Source organism: Cucumis sativus, chromosome 1 (assembly GCF_000004075.3).
Source record: "Cucumis sativus cultivar 9930 chromosome 1, Cucumber_9930_V3, whole genome shotgun sequence".
Taxonomy (NCBI): Eukaryota; Viridiplantae; Streptophyta; class Magnoliopsida; order Cucurbitales; family Cucurbitaceae; genus Cucumis; species Cucumis sativus.
The window spans coordinates 12211842-12218549 of record NC_026655.2 but is presented as its reverse complement, the minus strand read 5'-3'; positions in this window follow the sequence as shown (position 1 = coordinate 12218549).

Sequence of the window (6708 nt, the reverse complement as noted above, 5' to 3'; positions counted from 1 at the left end):
TCAAGATTGTCTTGGTTCAAAGGAGGAATAATCAACTACCCTTCGGAGAAGGTTATTCTAAACCTTTGAAATATTGTTGCAAAATATAAATAATGAAAAGGATACATTATTAGATTGGATATTTTTTATGATTATTCAGCATGAATAGCTCAATAGTTCAACTTTTAGCTTCCGAAAAACTTAATGGCGATAATTATGCGGCTTGGAAATCAAATCTTAACACAATACTAGTGGTTGACGATTTAAGATTTGTCTTAACTGAGGAATGTCCTCAAAACCCTGCCTCTAATGCTAACCGAACTAGTCGGGATGCATATGATCGATGGATAAAAGCTAATGAAAAAGCCCGTGTCTACATTCTTGCCAGCATGTCTGATGTATTGGCAAAGAAACATGAATCCTTAGCCACGGCTAAAGAGATTATGGATTCATTAAGGGGAATGTTTGGGCAACCAGAATGGTCCTTAAGACACGAGGCAGTCAAATACATTTACACTAAGCGTATGAAGGAAGGGACCTCTGTTAGAGAACATGTTCTGGACATGATGATGCACTTCAACATCGCTGAAGTGAATGGTGGTCCCATCGAAGAGGTTAATCAAGTTAGTTTTATCTTAGAGTCTCTTCCGAAGAGCTTCATTCCATTCCAAACGAATGCGTCTTTGAACAAGATAGAATTTAACTTGACAACCCTTCTGAATGAACTCCAGCGATTCCAAAACCTAACTATGGGTAAAGGAAAACAAGTGGAAGCAAATGTTGCTACCACAAAAAGAAAATTTATAAGAGGATCGTCCTCTAAAACCAAAGCTGGACCCTCAAAACCTAATGCTCAAATAAAAAAGAAGGGAAAGGGAAAGACTCCCAAACAGAACAAGGGTAAGAAAGCTGCAGAAAAAGGTAAGTGTTACCATTGTGGCCAAAACGGGCACTGGTTAAGAAACTGCCCAAAATACCTTGCAGAAAAAAAGGCAGAGAAGGAAACACAAGGTAAATATGATTTACTAGTTGTAGAAACATGTTTAGTGGAATATGAAAATTGTACCTGGATACTAGATTCAGGAGCCACTAACCATATTTGCTTCTCATTTCAGGAAAATAGTTCTTGGAAAAAGCTTTCAGAAGGCGAGATCACTCTCAAGGTTGGAACAGGAGAGATGGTCTCAGCTTCAGCAGTGGGAGATTTAAAGTTGTTTTTTAGAGATAGATATGTCATACTTAAGAATGTCTTATATGTACCTCAAATGAAAAGAAATTTAATATCTATCTCTTGTATTTTGGAACAAATGTATAGAATATCTTTTGAAATTAATGAAGCGTTCGTTTTCTATAAAGGTATTCTAGTTTGTTCTGCTATACTTGAAGACAACTTATATAAGTTAAGACCAACTAGAGCAAATTTTGTCTTAAATACTGAAATATTCAGAACAGCTGAAACTCAGAATAAAAGACAAAAAGTTTCTTCTAATGCCTATTTATGGCACTTAAGACTTGGTCACATAAATCTCAATAGGATTGGGAGATTGGTTAAAAGTGGGCTTCTAAGTCCGTTAGAAGATAACTCTTTACCTCCTTGTGAATCTTGTCTTGAAGGAAAAATGACCAAGAGATCTTTTACTGGAAAAGGTCTAAGAGCCAAAGGACCCTTAGAGCTCGTACATTCGGACCTTTGTGGACCAATGAATGTCAAAGCTCGAGGTGGATATGAATATTTCATTAGCTTCATTGATGATTATTCAAGGTATGGTCATATTTACCTAATACATCATAAGTCTAATAGTCTTGAAAAGTTCAAAGAATATAAGGCTGAAGTAGAAAACGAATTAGGTAAAACAATAAAAATACTTCGATCAGATCGAGGTGGAGAGTATATGGACTTACGATTCCGAGACTATTTAATAGAAAATGGAATCCAGTCACAACTCTCTGCACCTAGTACACCTCAACAGAACGGTGTATCAGAAAGAAGAAACCGGACCTTGTTAGACATGGTTCGCTCTATGATAAGTTTTTCTCAGATGTCAGATTCTTTTTGGGGATATGCTTTAGAAACAGCTGCTTATATTTTGAATAATGTTCCCTCTAAAAGTGTTTCAGAAACACCTTATGAGCTATGGAAAGGGCGTAAAGGCAGTTTACGTCATTTTAGAATTTGGGGTTGTCCAGCACACGTGTTGGTACAAAATCCAAAGAAATTGGAACATCGTTCAAAATTATGCTTTTTTATAGGTTATCCAAAAGAATCAAGAGGTGGTTTGTTTTATGATCCTCAAGAAAATAAAATATTTGTGTCAACAAATGCCACATTCTTAGAGGAAGACCACATCAGGGATCATCAACCTCGTAGTAAACTAGTATTAAAAGAAATTTCCAAAAGTGCTATAGATAAACCTAGTTCATCCACTAAGGTAGTTGATAAGACTAGGAAATCTGGACAATCACATCCTTCTCAACAGTTGAGAGAGCCTCGACGTAGTGGGAGGGTTGTTCATCAGCCTGATCGCTATTTGGGTTTAATTGAAACTCAAGTCGTCATACCTGACGATGGCATAGAGGATCCATTAACCTATAAACAGGCAATGAAAGATGTAGATCGTGACCAATGGATCAAAGCCATGGACCTCGAAATGGAGTCTATGTACTTTAATTCTGTCTGGACTCTAGTAGATCAACCAAATGACGTAAAACCTATTGGTTGTAAATGGATCTACAAGAGAAAACGAGACCATGCCGGTAAAGTACAGACTTTCAAGGCTCGACTTGTGGCAAAGGGTTATACCCAGAGAGAGGGAGTAGACTATGAGGAAACTTTCTCTCCTGTTGCCATGTTAAAGTCAATTAGAATACTCTTATCCATCGCCACTTTTTATGATTATGAAATTTGGCAGATGGATGTCAAGACAGCTTTTTTGAATGGTAATCTTGAAGAGAGTATCTATATGTCTCAACCAGAGGGGTTTATAGAACAAGATCAAGAACAAAAGGTTTGTAAGCTTAAAAAATCCATTTATGGATTAAAACAAGCTTCTAGATCCTGGAATATAAGATTTGATACTGCGATCAAATCTTATGGCTTTGAACAAAATGTTGACGAGCCTTGTGTTTACAAAAAGGTCGTCAATTCCATTATAGCATTTTTAGTCTTATATGTAGATGATATTCTACTTATTGGAAATGACGTAGGATATCTTACTGATATCAAGAAATGGCTAGCTATGCAATTTCAAATGAAAGATCTGGGAGATGCACAATACGTTCTCGGGAATCCAAATTGTTCGAAACCGTAAGAACAAAACACTAGCCATGTCTCAAGCATCTTACATAGACAAAATGTTGTCTAGATATAAAATGCAGAATTCCAAAAAGGGTCTGCTGCCGTACAGATATGGAATTCATTTGTCAAAGGAACAATGTCCTAAGACACCTCAAGAAGTTGAGGATATGAGAAATATTCCCTATGCTTCCGCTGTTGGAAGTTTAATGTATGCAATGTTATGTACTAGACCTGACATTTGCTACTCAGTAGGGATGGTCAGTAGGTATCAATCCAATCCTGGACGTGATCACTGGACAGCCGTTAAAAACATTCTAAAATATCTTCGAAGAACAAAAGACTACATGCTCATGTATGGTACAAAGGATCTGATCCTTACTGGATACACTGATTCAGATTTCCAAACTGATAAAGATGCTAGAAAGTCTACATCAGGATCAGTATTTACTCTAAATGGAGGAGCAGTAGTTTGGAGAAGCATAAAGCAAACTTGTATAGCTGATTCCACAATGGAAGCTGAATACGTAGCGGCTTGTGAAGCAGCAAAAGAAGCAGTATGGCTAAGAAAATTCTTGACAGATTTGGAAGTCGTTCCAAATATGCATCTACCAATCACTTTATACTGTGACAACAGTGGTGCAGTTGCAAATTCAAGAGAACCTAGAAGCCATAAAAGAGGAAAGCATATTGAACGCAAGTACCATCTTATCAGGGAAATTGTACATCGTGGTGACGTTGTAGTAACCCAGATTTCTTCTCAGCAAAACATTGCTGATCCTTTTACAAAAGCTCTCACGGCTAAAGTGTTTGAGGGTCACCTACACAGTTTAGGTCTACGATGTTTGTAAACTAGGACAAGTGGGAGACTTATTGGCCATGTGCCCTAGTTTTATATTCTCTCACACACCACATCTCTCATACCACTAGGAATTTTAGTCCAAGTGGGAGTTTGTTGGAATTTTTTGTCCTAAAACTCGTAGTTTGTAAATCATATTCTGTTCAATAAAGTTGTTATTGAGAAATTAAATATTATAATCTTAAATCCAATAAATCAAGTTCCAAGGCTATTTTTTAATAAACTTGAACTTTATGTGTAAACATAAACGTGGATCAAGTTCGAGTATATAGCCTAAATAGTCTATAGTATATGAAATAAAGGTTGGGCGCCTTATTTAGAGAAACTATGGATGCGGCCCACTTTGTAGTACAAACGAGGTGATCCTAATCGTTCATGTAGAGACATGAAAGTGGGGGCATCCTATGTAAAATGTTTACATAAGACTGAACCATGAATTAGTCATTTTTACGTTATAACACCGTTTACTGTTTAAAACTGACTATCTCAATTATTGATGACCTAGGTAACTTAGTCTTAATCCTGAGTTAACTATGAACTCCTGTTCAGACGAGATTATCCTTAGATCTGCATAGGTGAGGGCAGCTCATCAGCGTTGGCCCAATAAGCCTCCCATTTCAGGGGTAAGATCGGGTGGATAGCTGGGAACATAGGGTACAAGATGGAATTCACTCCTACCCGCTTTAGGGTTAGTAGATAGGTTGCTCTCTTAAGCACTGAATCCAAGTCTTGAACAAGGGGCCCCACCCTCTCATTGGCCCGAGAGGGATTAAGTTTATAGGTTGAACCTTAAACCAATTGTTCAATAGTGGATTAGTGGGACTTAAGGAGCAAGATGTAATCTTGGGGGTAAAACGGTATTTTGACCCAGCCAAGGTTACGAGCAACCTGTGAAGGATTAACTTACTGATTATGGTTTTATCAAATGGACACAAATATATCTATAGTGAGGGGAGTGCAACTACGGGACTTTAGTGGAATGACCCGTTAGTTAACGAATGTTGATTAACTCGGTTTAAAAGAGTTTAGCTAGTTAATCTTGAATCGTTGGAGCCCATGATCTATAGGTCCATTAGGTTCCTCTGCTAGCTCATATGGATTAAACTTAGAACAGTGTGATGAAATAAGTCGAATTGTTCGAATTGGGAGAAGAAAGGGAAACCGACTATAATACAGTGATATAGTCGTCGGTCTTCTAATTAGAAATAGAGCTTTATGTTTTACATACTATAAGTATGAATGCGGATTCATACTAAGAAGCTCGGAATTGGTCAAAAATAGTAAAAAGTCAAAATGTTGACTTTTGACTTTGAAAAGTCAAACTTTGACCGGCCTTATATTCAAATGTGATTTGAATTTTGGAAAAATGAATGCGGATTCATGCTCGGGAGGTTGGAATTAGTCAAGACGGACAAAATGGTAAAAAGTCAAAATATTGACTTTTGACTAAGAAAAGTCAAAGTTTGACTTTTGACTAGAAAAATCTAATGACCATTTTACCCTTGGACTAAGTTAGTTTTGTTGGATAATCCCACTAACTCTTAGTGGGATATGTGGCTATATGAGATATAGACACCTAGCCCACTAAGTTCCACTAATTGTTAGTGGAATATTAGGTGTTGAGATTTGGCAATTGAATTGCATGCATTTTTGCATGTAATTAGGCTATAAATAGAGATGTTTTCAAATGTTGAAGGACTTTTGCCTCTTTTATCATTTTCATCATCTCAACAAAAGAAAAAAGAAAGCTTCCAATCTCATTTTATCTCCATTACTTTCTACACACAAAATTGGGTCCCACAACCCGGTTCTTTGTCTAGAGGATAGCAGTTGAGTACTAGTGGTGGTCTCGGGTAGAATTGGTAAGAAGACATCAAACCTTTTGAAAGCTTCAAAGGTAATATTTCTTAAAACCTTAATTTGATTAGTTTATGGTTATATGTTAATTGTGGCAATTAGGGTAGAAATTCGATTCTTTTCCGCTGTGCATGACTTAGTTCTATCATTTTATACACTAGTAGTTGAACGTATGTCAGTAATAAAATAGTTTTTGACGTGACTATTTATCGTTTTGATACGATAGAGGAGATTTTGATTTTAGAATTTTGTAAAATTTCGTAGAATTTTATGTTTTAACTTAAAATTTTAGTTTTTATTTTGATTGTTTAGAAAACTTGCGTAAGCTAACCAAGAATTGAAAAATCAATTTTATTTTGATTGTTTAAAAAACTTGTGTAAGCTAACCAAGAATTCAAAAATCAAGAAAAAGGACCGTCTGTGTATAAAAAAAATGGACTGTCTTGTATATAAAAAAAAATGAAAATAGCTCTACAATTTAAATTAAAATTGGTTCTTTTTAAATTTAAGAAAACTCAAACAAATTGATCACCATGTTAATGGTATGAGCAGAAAATAAAAGTTTTTGTTAAAATACTAACAATCAAGGTATTTTTTAACTTTTATTAAATTAACAGTATTTTTTTTGAAACTTTTAAAAATTTAGAGGTATTTTGTATGCAAAAACATTTTCCATTCAAAACTAATGGTAGGTGTATTTTTTAACTCGTATTAAAAATTA